Raw genomic sequence first — 19,386 nt, 5'->3', positions numbered from 1 at the left:
CTAATTGTTCTTCTTTTATATGTTGTGTTTTCACCGAGGAACCATGGCAAAGATAATTTACTGTCACCTGCAGAGAGACAGACATTAAAATTTTGCTTATTCTAATTCTAATTATTCCTACATGGAACATTTGGAATAAGACTGCCATGTAATGCAGTTTCTTCATTACTAAAGTTTTGCACCAAGGTAAATTTCGCTGCTGTAGTGCTTTAACTAGGCAATATTTTTGCAGTAAAATTACACCCAGGTGGGTGTCCTGCTTGGTTGGCCTTTATCATGTGATCACATGACATCGCTGCATTCCAGTCGGCCTGAATTGTGGGGCTGCAACGGTGAAACGGGCCCCATTCTTCCTAATTGAAATACCGTAGACCCCGTTGCCCAAATGTAATTATAGCATCAAGTACGGGCACTTGAGGAAACAGCAAGATACAAATTGAAATTTAAGAGTGAAATACAAACCGTCTCCAGCAGTGCACGAGTGCTCATAGTGCCCACAAGACCCGGACCGGGAAATCTGGAATGTGCAACCAAAAAAAACAAAACATCTTGGGATATTTTATTATTTATTTCTTTTATTAACCAATATTTTTGCGTATTGCATTATTTTGGACACCTCTTATTAAGAAAACTTAAATTTATTTTCTTACATATACTGGGAGGAATTTAGCATTAACATGGATAAGGGGAGTCGGGGATTGAACCATACAATTTATCAACAAGGCACTCTGAACTACATCGAGGTGGTCTAAAGGGCACTAAGCTCACAGGTGCTCTTGCAAAATTGTTTGCTTAATTGAAAAAAATACATTATTATTTAAGACATTAAACTCCATTGTGCCATAATCCGTCAATAATAATACAAAACTATAGTCTATAACAACTAATCATAAAAGTTCTTTATATGTCAGCTTGTTCTTAAGCGTCAGTCTTGCAATTGTCTGTTTTTGCTTATTACATCTTTTCAGAGTCTTTTCAAAATAAACTTCCATGTTCATAGACAACAACTTAGGTTGAGGAAACAAAACTACTTGGTTATGTTTAGGAAAAGATCATGATTTGGGTTCAAATAAGTACGTTTGTCACGAAGTAAAGAGGGCTAAGTTACATACGCGATGTAGGAATACACAACTTTACATAACCTAGCAACCAATCCTAATACAACAGTTTGGATGATATTTTCATTTTTCATGCATTTTTATGAGTGTCCGTCAACATCTGTCAATTTCCACTTGCAATATGCAAAGATTCTTTGCAAAATACTTACATACTTACATCTTCACATTAAGCAACTTAGTTAGGTTTAGGAAATGATTGTGGTTTTGGTTTAAAAAACTACGGCATTATTAGGAATAAAAGTTATGTAAATAATGAACATTTTTGGTAAAATAACAAAGTTTTGACCTCTGGTACACACACGGGACACAAACAGCGGCCTCCTGGGTGAAAGTCATACGTTGTATTTACAACATAACACCGCTAGATAAGCCTACAAATAACATTGACATTTATTGTACAATTTAATAGTAGAAATTAATGACATTTTACATTTTTCTAGACGTACTACTCTTTACTACTGCTCAATTAAAAAGGGCATAAAATAAATGCACTATGTAGCAAAAACGGACCACAAAAAAGATTTGCTGCAGTGCTCCAGACTGTATTCTTTCTGATGATTAAGCCTCTCATTTCTCCAAGCTGTTACCTCTGGCTGACATCAGGGGCTTAAGCTCTAACTATTATTGATATTCTACTTAATAAAATTCTGTTCCCTTCAGTAACTTGCGGAGCGATTAGTCCCCACAAAGGTTGGTTTTAATTGTGCGAGAATATTGAGTCCTCCATCAGCAGAGGAGCACATTGACAGCTAAATACAGTACGTATAGGCTGTATCAATGCACTTCTCCCCCGGCGCTGTTGTTGTGACTCCCCTCACGTTCGGGTGGGGGGGGTGGCTGTCAGCAGGTCGGCCTTCAGGGAGCTCAGAGTGCAGATGACAGGTGGAAGAGCCGAGCTGCTGCACTGGAATGAAAATGGCAGAGCCCCGGACAGCATGGCGACAAAACGTTTCAAGAGGCTGGAGAGTTCAGAGGATCCAGACAAGAGATGCTATCCAGATGCCTCTCTTCAGCATTAGTTGAAGTGCTCATTCCTTGAGTCATTGTGTCGATCACCGCTTGTGAGTTAGTGAGGGAGGGAGGGAGGGAGGGAGGTAGATGTTAGGCTGGTTTCTTTTTCTTTTTTTTTCTTTCCCCAAGCTGTGATCTTGAAGCTTCTGCGCTGCCAAGACAATGGCAGATGGGAATGCGTCGATATTAGCGGAGGCCCTCTGCGTGCACGGACACGCCGAGCAAAGTTCAACAGTGTCACGCTCCTTCTCTGACTCTGCTGCTGTGTAACGTTCGCGTATGATTTCCTTCTCATGGACTTCTTTATAAGAGGACAAAACTTGTGCCTGCATGTTCTTGTACTTATTTTTCTAAAGATCCCTCAGGGTTTGTTTCAATAAAACATGAGAGATATTAACCTTCTAAACAATAATAATCTTTTGGAAATGAAAACATTTGGATTCAGACCTTGACACAGAGCCAGTTGTTGCTGTGAGGTTAAACCCCACAACACCTGCTTCATCATTAACATAAGAAGCAGCAACGGGTCCGTTTTAAGCTCTGACATAAATTAACTTGTGTCCTTCTTAATAAAAGCCCAGTATCTGGTTTCCGGAGGACCGTGATCCGTTGGGACTAATGCATTTTCCTCCTGCTTGGACGGCCGTGCCGCCGCCGACAGAGGCGCTTCACACAAGCTGTTGAAAATGGCAGCCGCTTCACTCATTCTCATTCCAGATATTTCAATCATGACACTTTTATGTGTGGACAGTCAAAGGAGGGTAGAAGTTGCACTGCCGTGGAACAAAACAATCCCCTTAGTTACAGTAGCCAGGAATTTTGGCCGCGGTGGAACGGAGCAGATGTGGAAGATCACATTTCAGATGAACGTTGATACGCCGATATCCCCAACAAGCCTCTGCAACGGCTCCGTGTAAAGGTATGTGCCACACTTTCCACGGGCGATCAACTTTTTGATGACACATTAGCAAATTTCATCTTCTTCTCAGGGCTCTCCCAGAAAGAAAAAAAAAGGATATTTAAATGTGTCGACATGGCGAGACAGCTGAAGTCTTGAAATAGCTGACATGTCTGCTGTGGCTGTGTGTTTTCATCCACCTATGGCGCCCTCACCACTAAAATCTAGTCACCGCAAGTGGATTGACCTCGCTTTGTAACTGGAGACGGAGTTGTACTTTGGAATTCGCAAACTTTCATCCTTGCAGTCAAAACCTTTCATCGCAAGTGGCTCTGCGTCTTGATCTGCCGTCAGTTATCTGCCAGGAAAAAGTAAACACTGCTCACACTTAAAGAAATATAAGGTAACAGAGACACTGAGAAACATTTTAATTATGGAAAGCTTTCGGATGCTTAACGTGCTTAAGTGATTCACAGCTCCGGCCATGAGTGGACTCAGACAGTTTGGGGACAAAGTGTTCGGATCCTTTAAAAAGTAGCAAACAAACATCAAAAGTCAGGTGTTTCAGGTCAAACTGCATTATCATGAAAATGTATTCAACTATACAAAGCAAAATGCTGTTAATGCTCTTCTGAAATCTAAATCTATTTTTTGATAATGTCAAGGTGTGGCAAATGTATGAAGGAAATCACATTAAATAATCAAACTTATTCTCAATGCATTGAACTGTTCTCTGTGGTCGTCTTTATTATTCGTTTAAACATTTCAAAAGACACACGTTTTAAGCATAAAAGATCTTGACATTTGAGAACAGAATGTGTTTGGGAATCAGAATGTCGAACCCAAGTTACATGACATTGTTTTAACACCACAAAACCTCTTTGGATCAAGTCAGGGTGGATAGTTGGCCCCACAAAGCCCCACTTTAAGCTTAACATGGACAACAAATATCACAGTTTTGTAACAACCAGTGAGTGAGAGAACTGCACAAACACAGCAGACACAGAGAGTGAGGTTTTAAAATGAGTGGAATTTATTGCTGAGGTAGAAGTTGGAGATATTGGACTGATGTCTGGATTGCTGGACAGGGCAAGGAGGGTGGTAGACAGACTGGATGCAGTTGACTACAATAAGACAATATTCTATCACGGGAATAAACTAAAGAGTAGCCTCAGACGTGATTCTACCAAAGAAGCTGGCTGTGAATACGTGATGAGCAGGAGCAGATATGCTGCAGAGCTGATGAGCTGATGAATGGCAGATGTGTGAGCCGAGGAGGTGATGAGCCGATTGCAGGCAGGTGTGAAGGTGGACTGGGCCCAGGTTGACAGCAAGACAGGAAGAGACTCAAACACCCACCTATACACTCAGAAAGAAGCCAGGGACATGGAAGACGAGAGGGGTGAGGAGCGCTGGGAAACACAAGGGAGAAACTGGGGCGTCCTGTCTACTGTCAATCATCTATGGCCATGTTTCTATTCAACTGTCAAGATCATTTTCAGCAAACATTTGAATTGTTAATAAATGCAAATATACCCGCAGACTGGCCAATCATAGTGTTGCATTGGTCAGCTCAATCTTTAGCTTCTGTCTTTGTCTTTTTAACCTGATTTACATCCTTTAAACGCATATTGTAAACACCTTCTGTCTGCTTCTCTCTGAATCCACATTTCTGTTCTTCCGAAAATTTGATAATATTTACTCAGAGAGTGCAATTAGTGACAGTTTGGGCTCCAAGGGTCAATTAGACCAACGTGTCCTCATACAACGGATTGTGTGACATCTTACGAGAAGTTATTCCTCATTTTTGGTGCGTTTTCCTTCAAGAGCCAGCTACACACGTCAACTTCTGCTCGTTATATTTCTACAGTCTTTTCAAAATAAACTCACGTCTTCACAGGAAACCACTTAGTTAGGTTAAGGCAACAAATCTACTTAGTTATGTTCAGGAAAAGATAGTCATTTCGGTTACAATAACCACAGAAGTGCCGTAAATACACTACGCAAGTTACGTGACAATTAAATCAGCATAGAGACAAACACACCCAAGTCCAGTTAATTACAGTCAGAAACATCCTTTAGACAGAAATACACTTATCAAACAGACAGGCAGAGATTTTCTTGCTTTATAGTTTCATTAGATTCGACAATTTTTAATAGTTCTTTCATGTATTGGCCTGGTGTGATGCTGTCTGAAGACGAAGACAAGAATTTGCACGTTGTGGGAATATAGAAGAAGACGGCAGTGTGAGTTAAGTGTTTGCTGTGTAAGTTAAGGGGCGGCTGTGGCGTAGTGGAGAGCAAGGTAGTTCTCCAATCAGAGGGTCAGTGGTTCAATACCCGGCTTTGGCAGTCGATGTGTCCTTGGGCAAGACACTTAACCCCAAGTTGCTCCCGAAGGCTTGCCATCGGTGTGGACTGGATGATGAATGTTAGTTAGAGTCTGATGGTGGCACCTTGCATGGTAGCCTGTCATCAGTGTGTGAATGGGTGAATGATATGTAATATACTACTGACTGTAAGTCGCTTTGGATAAAAGCGTCTGCTAAATAACTGTAATGTAATGTAATGCTACATCAGAACTTATATGGGAAAGGTGTCTCCATATCCCATTTACCGCCTCATGAATAAAGACAAAAACGCTTCAAACAAGCATAAAAATTGTTTAGCAGAATTGTGGAAGTTTCATTTAAGTGTGCAGTTTCCATACAGCCATTCTTATGTGATACCTAAAAATGTGCATTCAAATATGTGAATGGATCATTAGTCCTTTTAGGAACAGTTGATACTGGATCCACTGGCAGACCATCTGTATATGCTACCTACCTTTCCATTTCCTCAGACACATAGATGCACGCTCATCATCTGAGTTTAGTTTACTCTGCTCTTAAATAACACACCATTACATGCACGAGTACATGCACGAACCCATCCTCATTTGCTTTCAACTGATTTCAACCACGAGCAAAGCTAGTTCAGACTGCAGCATCCGAGCAGCTCTCTGCCTTAAGATTCCTTCTCTTCCCTCTTCCTGTAAGAGAGCAATCATTTCTTCATTAGCCTTTTATTTGTTTCTAACTGTTCCACTTCAGGGGTAACACACACAGTTTATTTGGGTACTCTTAATTACAAAAGGGAGATTGTGTGCCCTCCTCGCCAAAATGAATGTCTCTCTCAGCCTCCCAGAGGGCAGCGGCGGCGTAGAGTTGGACTGTATCTGATTGCATTTTCCACGATTGATGAAGTTATCGAAATACTGACCAAACTGACTCGGACCTTATCTTGCTGGTGTGCGGCTGTGAAGTCTTTAACCTGTGTCTTTCACCCTTGAGGTGAGGGGGATTAAGAGGAGAAAGGCCTTTATTTCCTATTTGTTGAGTTTTTAAGATTTCTTTTTTTTCCTTTGGAAGGAGAAGCCCGGGGGGTTGTGAGCTCAGTCACGATAAATTACATTGCAGTGCTGTTTCTCTCTCTAGATAGCCGTTCAGGAGGTATAGCTACCTTCAGGATCTTTTCATTTTTCGGGCCGTTATTAAACACAGTGATAGAATCGGCTTCCCCTAGTTGATTCAGAAATGTCAGGGTTGACTACAGAAGAAGAAACATGGCTTTCGGTTTGCAGTTCACTGTCACCTTCAACATCATATCTGGGACAAAAACACTTGCAGAAACAGGTGAACACCTGCACATGCATGCACACAGACATCTAAAAGTGTTTCATAGTGACTAGTGAGTGGGCAACCTTTAGAGCCAATGCAGAAGTAGATATATTGTGTAGGGAAAAGTGAGTATTTATCAAGGAGATCAGACTAGGAATAAATAATCAACTATTAAAAGGGATAGTTTGACATTTTGGGAAACATTCTTAATTGTTTTCTGGCAGAGATAGAGATTTTGGATGACCTCCAACAGAGCTAGGCTAGCTGTTTCCCCCTGTTTCCAGTATTTATGCTAAGCTAAGCTAACCAGTTGCTAACTCCAGCAACATATTACAGTACAGACAAAAGAGAGGTTTCTACCTTCTCATCTAGTGCCTGCCAAGAAAGCAAATAAGCAGATTTCCAAAAAAAAAAGTCAACGTATTTATTTAAAGTTAGGGAAAAAACATTCTATTGTGTAATTTTAATCAGATTTGTTAGACAGTGGCCTGGCATCATAAGCAAACATTGTTCATGCACAGTATGACATACATTTTAGAAATATGTTTATTTTATAATAATTTTGTTGATAAGAAAATGTATCTGGCAGCATGCTGTTTCACCCAAAAATGTTTTCAATGTATCTGAAACAGTTGTATTTTTGTCACATTGACACACTGATGCATGCACATACATTTATAGTTGAGTCCTGGACGGTAACATTCTTGATTTCTATTCAGAATCTTTGCGGGTCAGGCTTAAAGTCCATCCAAAGCTGATTTAAGGTATCGAACACAGTGTGCATTAATTCAGTTTACGGCCATTAAAAGAAGAAGAATGCTGGGGCTTGCAAATGGTAAACTACGACTGTCAACGGCATGATGTATGGTAGCTTATTATATTCCACTCATTATGATTAATAACATAGGAAGGAATCCTCCATTCTTGTCGAGATGGAAAATGTAATTAGCTGCCTTGGCTGGCGTTGCGAGCCAGGCCTCCTCTTGGCCGCTCGCATCCCCAAGATAAAACACCCAGTTTACAGCGCGAGACTCAGCATCCATAGTGCAGGAAATCATGCAGCCGGTTTCCCAACATGCTTTTCTCTGATCAGGATGTTGTAAATGTTGCAAAATTGGATTTAAGCTCAAATGAAACTTTATGATATAAATTATTTTTTTTCTCTTTTTTAAAGGAAGTAGTAAGACTGCTGGTTTATTTGAGACAAGTGGCTGTTAAGAGGGTAAGAAACATGGTTGTGTGCCTAATGATGACCACATACTGGAGGTCATAGTCTACCCATATTTGTATTTATCACCGGGCAGAGGTGTGTGAGGGGCAGCCGGAGGGTCGGTAGGAGGGTGAGGATGATAGTGGTGGTGGAAGTGAGTAATGGGGAAGAGCAGTGGGAGGGCATTCTCATCAATTCTGCCGCTGCACCTGCAATCAGCACCTGTGAGACTGATCGAGCTAAACATCAATTAATGCCGTGATATCCTCACGGAGACCCGGCTCGCTCTCACCTGGACTCACTGCAGCAGCCTTCTGATTCCAGTAATGAATGTTTTCAACCAAGAGACGCTGATGGAAGACGGGGTTCCGGAGTGGAGTACAAAAGATATGATAATGGCTTTCATTTACTTAGCAGCATGATGCAAATCTGCAATCAAGCAGGTGGAAATAAATCTCTTTTGTGCTGTGTTGTACCTCCATATATGTTCAAGAAAAGGAGGAGTAAACAAGACGTCTTTGGTTTGTTTACCTCTTTGTTTATGGACCCTTTTACAGTTTGTTAACATAAGTTCGGTCATGCAATTTGGCAACAGAAGTGTGGTGGAGTGCATCAGCTTGTAAAGAAACACAACAGCATTAACCACCAAAGATCTGGAATGAAACCTATTAGTTAGCAGAACATTTAGTGTGATCTTGAGAACTTCGAAAACAACATTTTACAGGTCATAATGATTTATGGGTCGTTGTTGTAGTCGTTCTTTGCTTGTTTTTCAAACTTTTTTAATCAAACCTCTCAGATTGAAATCATTGCTGTAGTTGATAACAATAACAAAAGGTCGTATTACTTAATACAATTACATTATCTTTGAACTAAAGGAGTTGCAGTCCAGTGGAAAATGAGCATAATCACATTTCATGTTTGAGTTGGGGAATCCAAATGGTTTGAGTGGATGATTACAGTCTGACGCAGGTATTCATTACTAGATCAAAGATTGAAAGTAACGACACAGATCCTTCTCATGATCCTTCTCAGCAGAGACTGAAAGGTCACATGTTTGATTCAATCTTTTGGGAGAATGTCTTCACCAGGAAAGCAGCAGAATTGGTTTCAAAAGATAACAACATATATTTATATTATCCGGACGAGGGACCTCTTGAGTTCATGGAAATAATTGTTGTCTGTTTTAAATTTAACCATGACTACAATCGTTTCCTACAACCATGACCAAGTGCTTTTACTTGCTTACTTTATCAAAACAACAGCCATTTCATATATTGTTTCATATAGTGGTGATTAAAAACCGGGAAAAAAAATAGAACTAGATCCACCCGTTAAGACTTGGTTAGGGTTAAACAAATCCAGTTTCTATCTTGGTGAATAAAAAAGACCTCTTATCCCTGTTGTACCAAAAAGTACTGCATTTATTTAAAATACTGCTAACAGAAAACATACCCCAATCAACAGTGTAGGAGTTTGCAAACAATCTTTCTGACTGTCTAGTTATTCCCAAGAAAACATGGGTGTCATATAGAGGTGTTGTCATATTCTGCCCTGCTCCATGTTTGTTCCTTTGTTTCAGTCATATCGTTCACGTTTAGAGTTTCCTGTTTCATTTTGATACTCACTCTTCCTCATGTTTCAGATCACATCACTTCCTGTCTTTGTGTGTTTTCTGCCCCGCCCTGATTATTTCACCTGGCCCTCGTTAGCGCCGCGCTCTTCAGACCTCCTGCTCACCTGTTCTCACTTTCACAATCAGTCGTTCACTACATATACTACTATCTGCTATCTGCCTGTTGTTCTTGCCTGGCTCTTTAAGACTATGAAGCTGTTTTTGGATAAAGTGTCTAAATTGTAGAAACTGCCGTTGAAAGTGTTCGGTACCTTCAAATCAAGTCTCAAAACTGCGAGACACTGATGTTCAGTATTTGTGGACAGTAGAATGCGTCACAGAATCTATGTTAAATATGTGGCCAATATTTTGAATAATAAGTTTAGTGCAATTCAGCTCTTCATCAGAGTCATTCATCATACGGTTTGCTCTCACAGCAGCTTCACTGAGCCAGTGTTGGCATGTTGGACAATGAGACACGACAACGAAAAAAGTCAAAAGCCAAAAAGCTTTATTTACAGTAAACAGCTGTGACACCTTTATGTTGTTGTTACTCTGCTAGGTGTCGTTCTGACCTCGTCCGGGAAACAGAAACTGGTCACATTCCAAAAAAAAAAAAAAAAAAAGATATGAACAAACAACGAAACTAAATCTGACACAAGCAGCGGATAGAAACTGAACATGAAGTCCTGCAGAGTGAACATTACTGCAGTCAACACCTCGCTGGCTTTGCAATCACATCTGCCCTTATTGGCCCTGGTTCAACTCCCATCAGCCCCCTCTGCACCGTCCCCCCCTCTCCGCCTTACTACAGCCTCAATAAAGAAAATATAAAGTGTGTGGTTGTGTGTGTGTGTGTGTGTGTGTGTGTTTGGACTGACCGACTCTCCTATTAGAGAAAGGGAAGAGAAAAACACCACCAGCAAATCGACTAACAGCAACTGGAGATGGCGGGCCCTCATCCATCACTCTGCATGTTTCGCGGACGCCATATGAAAACACAAACAAGCAATCAATTGTTTTGCGCACAGCTTGAGGCCTCCTAATAGAGCACATTTATCTGACGCCACGGTGGTAGCCCCAGCAATACTTTAATTTGTGAGACATTATGTTGAGTTAATGCCTACCAGGTTGCCGTTCAACCGGGGGGACCTGGCACATTTGGCGGCTGTGTGTAAACGCGCTGTATTGCACTGGGACGCGGTGATGTAAATGATCTCACCCGCTGTATCTTTAATGGGCTGCGAAATGAATTTATGTGGGAATATTTGCAGAGGAATATTGCATTGTATCATGGCGTAATTAGAGAGCGGGAAGCCGGGACGGAAGCTGCTGCACGACGGTTCTCGGGTCTCTTCTGTTTGTGTCCTTCGAACCGCCCCTGTGATTGGAGGGAGAGAGAGGGAGAGAGAAAGAGGGAGAGAGGGAGGGAAGCCAGGCTCTCTAATAATGATGCACCCTCAGGCCTAATGTGCCATCTCTCTCTCTCTCTCTCTCTCTCTCCATGCTCTGAACACACAGCTCAGTGCATGTTTCATTCTTCCTCAGATGTGTATGATGCCAACAAAGAGTTCATTTACAAAAAAAAAAAAAAAAAAGCCTTTTTCCTTCATGGTGCAAATAAATTTAAACATATTATTTGATTTCTGGAATATAAACAAGAATCCAGACTATAAAAGGGTTTTTGTTTTTTTAAATTAACTTCAATTAATTGCTTTTGGACGTAACCAGGGTTAGGGGGGAAAATACAGATTTTTATATTGTCTTATTATATTTTATTGTTCATTTTTCTTTAATAAATAAACACCATTACAGCTCTATTGCCCATTTTCATGTTAGCCCATTGCATCAAGTGACAAGCTACAAAGTGTGACTGAATCTATTGTTTAATCTCCTAAAGAATAACTGATCCACTGTTAACACACTGTCAGCTTTGCTTTCACTTTAATGGGGCTTCGGTTTAAAAAGGCCGCTGTCATATTTCAGTCTTTTGCTTTTGTACATCAGCTCCTCAGACTCAAACTCTCTCCCAGTCTCTCTTCATTCTAGAAATAATGCATTTCCATCACCATCTGTGGTGTTAATGAAAAGGGAGATGAACTCTAGTTGGTGATCATCATTAAAAACAGAATCCTAATTTCCTGCATTTTAGAAAATCACCAGTATTTCTCTCACTGTCTTTACAGACTCCATATCCCTGTTATGATAATCCTTCAGACAATGAGTCTACATGAATATGATCTGTGAATTGAACTCTAAAGGAGATTAAAATGTAGTACAGCTCATCGTTTCCACCTAAATAACAGCCGATACACCCAAAGCTATTTTCAGAAAATCATTTATTTGTGTTTTCCCTCTCTTAATTGATGGAGAATTCAGATTGTTGCAACAACAAATTAAGTCTATTGTAAAAGGAAAATACAAAAAAAATAAATAATTATAAGAATAAACATCAGTCTAGCAGTAAGTAGCAGAGGCAGGAACAGAATAGAAGTGGTGCAAAAGAATATGGGCAAATAAATATAGAATGATGTCAGTATTGTGGGTCAGAATTGAAACAAATGTAAACATAATACAAATGAAGATAAATAATAAATACAATATGTATTCTTGGAAGTATTCATGAACTAAGTGACAAACTATACTAAAAATAAAAAAGGCCATCTTTCTTTATTAAGGACTATATGAATAATATTATTAGGGTTATGGATGTATGGGTTTACCCTCCATGACGTCCCAGGGTTTCGTTCATATACACTTTTGTTTGCAGGCAGATGTCACCCTCCTCCTCCTCCTCCTCCTCCTCCTCCTCCTCCTCCTCCTCCTCTTCCTCATCGCCCCGGGCTGGTCTCCTGCCCTCTGCCCGGGGTTGGGAGGCTGATCTCGGGCTGACAGGCGGCTGGTGGCTCCTCAATGCTGCAGAGGAAATTAAATTACCTCTCCTGTTGCCCGCTTTGTAAACAAGACAAAAGCCAATGATACGGCCAATTAGGCTTCAATACCACGCATGTGCACAACAGGCTCTCACGGCAGACTGTGGAATGAGGCCTTTAAAGGAGCATAAATATCAAATATAAATTAGTTTCGTTTTTATTTGTTTTGGAGAGATCTGGCACCGTTTTATAATCATTTTTATTTTATTTAAATTGGTGGCAGTTTGAGAGAGAATAAGATGTTTCTGATCGAAAAAGAATGAATATAATTATAATAAATATGATGACCATTTTGCTTTTCTGTGGCTACATTAGGGGGGGAAATAAAAGATGCATTACCCACATGAAATATTCATTTGAAATAATGTGACAGACAGGAAATAGCTTATCAATGATCTCCAGAAAAACAGCATCAATGATCGAAACTACAGTAGATTTACATTAAGCAGCAAAGCAGGATGCAGTTTCTGATAATAATAAAAAATAAAATAATAATAATAATGAGCAGTCCCTTTGCAGTGGTGCATCTTGCAGCAGTTGTGCAGAATTGCTGTGACTCCTGCAGACAAAAGAGAAATGCATATTAAAATCTATGAAGGCCATATTGTAGAATGTATTGATTGAGTATTGATTTGGAAAATATGAATGGCGTTTTGCAGACATAATTGACTAAGCATCTGTTGCAAAATTATAGTTAGTATTCAGCCAATGCTACTTTTTAGGAATAATAATATAATAATAATAATCACAATAATAGTAATAGACTAAGCATCTGTTGCAAAATTATAGTTAGTATTCAGCCATTGCTACTTTTAGGAATAATAATATAATAATAATAATCACAATAATAGTAATAGACTAAGCATCTGTTGCAAAATTATAGTTAGTATTCAGCCATTGCTACTTTTTAGGAATAATAATATAATAATAATAATCACAATAATAGTAATAGTTATAGTAATTATAATAATAACAATTATATAAATATGTGTATTTTCTATTTTTAAAAAAAATGAAAATTACAGGAGCTTGTCTTTATTTTAATTCTGAAAAAGAATATACATCCTTAATCCCAATCTCTTTAAATCCTCTCCAAAAAAAAAAAATCCTCCACAGTCTCACAATAAACCCCCGATGAAGATGGCGATCAGAGTAAATAAAATAGATGGTCTTTATCAAAGTAAATTAGATTCAACTAAATAGTTCACCGGAGGGGCCGAGCACAGTTCCTGTAATTCACTTTAAGGTTCACCAACTTACTCAATAAAGGCCCGACCAGGAGCCTGACTGATGTCTAATCGATGGTTTATCTGAGCAAACAGCTGGAGGAGCGCAATGAATCGGTTTGCATTTAAAAGGAAAAGTGGAAAAGATAAAGTCCAGGAATCTGACGTCCAGTAATGAAATGACGGGTTTTATTTTACCTTTTGTGTCGATTTTTTTTTTTTTTTTTTTTTTTTAAAGTTAGAATAAAACGTAATTCTTCTTATTTTTTTTATCAATAAAGATTAAGACTGAACAACAACAAAAATAATTATAATTATAAAATAATAATAATTATAATAAAATAATAATAATAATAATAATAATAATAATAATAATAATAATAATAATAATAATAATAATAATAATAATAACTAGATCAATAATTCCAGAAATAAATACCTGTTTTTCCTGCAGCCGATGAGGCCTGTACCGCTCGGTGCAGCAACATGACATCCCTCCATCCTCCCAGTCCCAAGCCTGCATTTCAGCGATTTCTCCTCTCTTTTTTCACTGTTTTCCCTCCTCCTCCTCCTCCTCCTCCTCCTCCTCCTCCTCCTCCTCCCCACCACCCCTGTCCTCCTTTCCACTCCGTCCAGTTTTGAGTCGTCTGATCCGGGCAGGAGGCGCCAGGTTTTCCCCTGAGGGAGGCGAAGAGTCAAGGACTGAACCCTCCAAATGCAGAATAATGTAATTCTACACTCTCAGTAAAGAGGGTTCCACTGTGCAGAACGGTTCTCCATTGGTTCAGAGCTGCTGACACTCTGAGGAGAAGAGATCCTGAAGGGTGCAGTAAAGATGGTGCTTCTTCTGCCACAGACCTCTGGATGTTGGACACTCTGAAGAAAAGAGGTTTCACAGGCTGCATGAATAATAATGCTAATGGTTCTTTGTAGGATAGAAGCATGCAGAAGCTCACTGGTGATCATGTGTAACATAACATGAACAAGTCACGTCTATAGTCTTATTGTGCACAACGTTGGCCATCACTACAAGTGGTTATGATGCATATTATTGTGTTAAAACAACTAAATATATAGTATTAGGAAAATGGTGAAGTCCATAAAGAGCATTTTCAGAAAGGTTGTGAATTAAACTACTAAGCTTGTAAATATCCAACTTATCTAAATTATCATATTCGGAAGTGTAATTATTAGTAAATGCATATATTAAGGTTGATGACTTTTACATTTAATTTTAATATTAAAATCTGTGGTGTTTTTTTTACTTCTAACCAACTGGTTCAGTTACTTAACTCAATAATAAAACCCTGGTTAAAAAACAAAATTTGATATAATCCACTTCAAAATAAATTAACAAATTAATAAGTTTACAAATAAGTAAATAAATTAATTAGTAAATAAAATAACTGCATTTTTGTCCAAAATTTGAGCATGCATCTTTATTTGATTTTCTCACTTTTTTAGTATTAATATCGGGTTTGATAACTTTGATAGAGGTTTGTAATGTTTTGTTGACAGTTTTGGGTCAAACTTCTGAAATCTTAAAGTCTGTGCTGCTTTTTCATGCACTCAAACAGAATCAAACAGATTTAAGCAAAAAACGTTTTTGCTTAAATCATTTGTACTTATTCCATGTGAGATCCCTTAAATGTTCATCTCAAGGTTTCAGGACCACGAAATGGTTCAGATGAAATACCAATGCAGTTTACAGAACTCTTCTTTCTTTAAATGTATATCCTTAAATGTTGCAACAACAGATTTACTTTGTTCATGCAGATATTGGAAAACTCAGAGTCCACACCCTCAGTAAAAAGGTTGGTTAAACCACTAAATGGTTTTTGCATCACCGCAAGAATAGAATAAATTGAGTCTTTAGAGCCTCACTGTAATGGCACCATGGAGAACCATAGTGATGGTACCTTTACTGGAAAATCTACTCAAGACAACACAATCACACAGTGACTCTCTGGGCTACACAGAACAGAAAACATGATCATTTTTATATCACTATGAAGATATTCTTTAAAGCATGACCCCGGTAATGCAGGTCGATGTATTTCTTTGTTTATCTTAGTACCAAAGTGAAGCACAAAATGTAGTTTTGGTAGCCAACACTTCAGGAGGTCACTGAGGTAACACATGAGGACTTTTATAGGCTGAGGCCACTATGTTTAGAACCCGTAATAGCTCAACAATTATAAATAAGACAGTATTTCCCCTCTAGAATAATTTTCCCGAAGCCTTTAAAAGATCATTTAGAGCTTTCGATTGGTTGGAGGATAAAGCTTACAGTGGACATATTTAACAGTTAAAGTGGCATATTAACACAATGGTGATTCAGCCTTTGGCCCACTGATGAAAGTATTGCAGTATTCATAGATGCAATATTATAAACGTGTTGTCTGTGGTGACATTCACGAAAAAAAAGAAGCTTTTAACAATTTTACTCGATTGTATACACACAAGAAAATGGAATATGGACACAATTCTGAAAAATAGCATGATAGTAAGGAATTTAAGATGCAGCCAAAGACTCCAGACTGCTAAATTGTGAGCAATATTTCATTGTTTTCAAATAAAATAGATATTCAAAAGCTTCAATAAGATGATTGTGAAGGGTTTTGAATCAATGTGGGTTCCTGGTCTCAGTATTTCTAAAGGCCGTGACAGAATATTGAAGGATAAATGAATGAATAATAAGGAGTTAAAAGAAGAAACCACATTTATCCAACGGTTTCTGGGGTTTTACAGGTCCAACAAGCTCCTTCCTCCACCATTGAGCTGTTTGTTTTTTCTGGCTGTAAATTCTGAAACTCAACCCTAATGGCAACAACGAGCCAAACAGGACCTGTGAGGGAGGAGGATGACAGGCCTCGTCAAACTAATCTTCGACATCCTTGATTGTGGAGGGGTTTTTTTTCTACCTCAGGTCTGAGATCAGTTCAGCTGTCAATTTAAATGCGTCCGTTATCGGACTAGACATCCATTATGGGACTCCCCTCCTGTCTGGAGTGCCTTTTTTCCCAGTTTTTTGGTGTTTTTTTTACACACAATTTGGACGTAAAAAAAAGACTCCAACAACAACAACCAACTGACAGCATGTAAAAGAGTTTAACCATGCATGTCCGTTTTTGTTGATACACCATTCATATTTTCCAGGGAGTCAATGTGAATTCGTTCTCCTGAGTGAGACAAATATTTTCCAACCGAATAGTTATTTAAGCAGAAAGGGGGGGAGAGAGTAATGAAATTCATTAAAGTGGAGGCTGATTGTTGCATGAAGACCTGCATTGTTTCATCGTCACATCACTGCCCACGTCAAACACAGTGCTTCAACCCTCATCATGTCTTTTTACAGAAACAATTAGAGAACACCAAAGTCCAAAGAAGCGTTTTACATGATGAAACACAATGACCAATAACCAACAGACTAATGACGCACAACACAATGAACAACATCAGTAAGGGCCGTAATCATCTATAATTACAACCCTTGCACAGTGCACTTACTCAAGCAATATTGAGGTATTGTTTCCATTTGATGCTGCTTCTACAAATGCTTTTCTCTCTGTTCGTTTTCATTTGCTTTGCAGGCCCCTGACCGACCAGTAGGTCTCTAATATATCGGGGAGGCAACTGTGACAAATTCCTTTTGTCTCCGCTTTGCTGGTACTTTATTACCCAGACGAGCAGCACGGCCTGCAGATAACGATTCATCACGCACAGCCGGCAGCCACAGACAACGCCTTTGGGCAAAGCCAGCGAGGGGCTTTCATATTGAGAGAGGGTGGGTGTGTGTGTGTGTGTGTGTGTGTGTGTGTGTGTGTGTGTGTGTTTGAAAGGGGGTGGGGGGGGGGGGTAATACCTTAATTGGCAATGTGGCTTTATTGCATTAGTAAAATTGCTGATTACAATCCTGCACAATATCATGTCACGTTTGCATTTAAAAGCTATAGGATGACCTCCTATTGGACTATTTTTTTTTTTTTTTAAAAAAAAAAAAAAACTAGTTTTAAAACGACATCCCCATAATAAGTCAGGGATCTCTATTTAAATAATAACAATAATTTAATTGTCCATTGTGTTTTGCAGCTATAGCTTATTAGATAGTGTGTTAATGATCCTGATGGGGAAACTGGGTCACTGCAGCAGAGAGAGAGAGAGAGAGAGAGAGAGAGAGAGAGAGAGAGAGAGAGAGAGAGAGATGGATAAGAATGAAGCGTTCATGTTTAATAATCTCATTAAATCCACTAACAGTGGTTCCCTTTGCAGGATGATGTCAGACGCTCTTATTAAGCTCTGATCAAAACAAGAACTTCACCAGAAATGGAAAAAAAAATTAAAACTTTAATTTTAAAAACCAGATGAATAACAATTGTAATTTTGTAGTTTCAATTAAAACACATAATAATTTGGTAATTATTTTTGTTCTGCTCTGATGTGTAGAAGTGCATTATACAAACTGAAAACAGATTATCCAATGAGACATTTCATGGTGTTAACTGTGACATATCAGTCTGAAGAGTCCCAAACTGCACATTAGAAATCAGATAACTTTTTAGAATCATTTTAATTCCCTCATGCTTCATTATAGCAGCAGCTCGTGGGAACTAATCACAGTGAATGGCCTAAATTGTTGAGAATAATGAAACAAGACACTTGGTGTGTTGTTGAGTGTGAGCTCTGGTTGTCAGGCTCAATAAAGAGAACTCTGATATTGCTCCTGATGATGAGAGGTTTACAGTTTTACCATTGTGTTCAACATGTTGGCAAAGAGCTTCATATGAGCAGGACGTGATGCGATGAGGTAATGCAAAGGTTTTAGATATAGGATTAAAATGTAAGTGAAATTTCCTGCTTCATTACACACAAATTATAAGGATTATATGTACTTTCCACCAAATAGCAGAGTATAACTCTGTGAAAAAAATATGATATATTATGATATAATTTATATATTATATTTAAATCATATGGAATATATAAAAAATATATATTTTTTAATTTGTTTTTTGTTTTTTTCACAGTATTATTTTTTTTTTGAGTCCTCCTGTTCTTTAAAACCTACAAGTATCTTAAATATAATAAATAACCTGCAGCACTAAATAAATAAATAAATAAATAAATAAATAAATAAATAAATAAATAAATAAATAAATAAATAAATAAATAAATAAATAAATATAAGTTTGTCCTGAGGTTGATAAATGTGAGGACTCACATTTAAATTAAGTTGGCACAGGGCAGATATATAACTTTTACTGCTGTCAAAGTTACAAATTAGAATAATTTCCCAACACAAAAGGCCTTCCCGATGGCTGCCAGGAAAGAGTGCAGCTACTAAAGAATGTGACGTTAATTACTCTGTTCTCTGTTCATACATGTTGGCACAGTAGAAAACGTACAGGGAAGGGTCACAGGGTGCTGTCTTGCTAAAACTGTTAAAAAAATAATTTAAAAAAACATCTCACAATGACTTTTATCAGCCTTCCCTTGTACATTTTCATATCATATTTGATCTTAAAGTGGATTAGATTGACTGTTTTTATTGAATTTGACTTATTCAATGTGAATTGTGTTTTAGGAAAATGGTGTCGTCTTATATGTTAAACAATATTTATTTTACCCTGGGCTTTACGGTGTCCTCGTATCTGGAAGCACTGGACCAAACGAATGTGGCCCATGTGGGATAATACTATTGATCTGAATCTGAGTC

The 19,386-nt window shown here is 38.5% G+C and overlaps 1 protein-coding gene across 1 annotated transcript in view; it reads left to right on the top strand.

The window, feature by feature from the left end:
- The first annotated feature begins 2,689 nt into the window (after positions 1-2,689).
- Positions 2,690-19,386, top strand: part of tlx2 (T cell leukemia homeobox 2) — a 32,756-nt gene continuing 16,059 nt past the window's right edge. The window contains exon 1 of the mRNA XM_054597956.1: positions 2,690-3,048. The gene's annotated coding sequence lies outside the window, so the exon portion shown is untranslated. The remainder of the gene's footprint in view (positions 3,049-19,386) is intronic.

This window comes from Anoplopoma fimbria, chromosome 4, assembly GCF_027596085.1.
Source record: "Anoplopoma fimbria isolate UVic2021 breed Golden Eagle Sablefish chromosome 4, Afim_UVic_2022, whole genome shotgun sequence".
NCBI classification, from domain to species: domain Eukaryota; kingdom Metazoa; phylum Chordata; class Actinopteri; order Perciformes; family Anoplopomatidae; genus Anoplopoma; species Anoplopoma fimbria.
The sequence above is the reverse complement of the archived record's forward strand: the minus strand, read 5'-3'. Positions and strand labels throughout refer to the sequence as shown.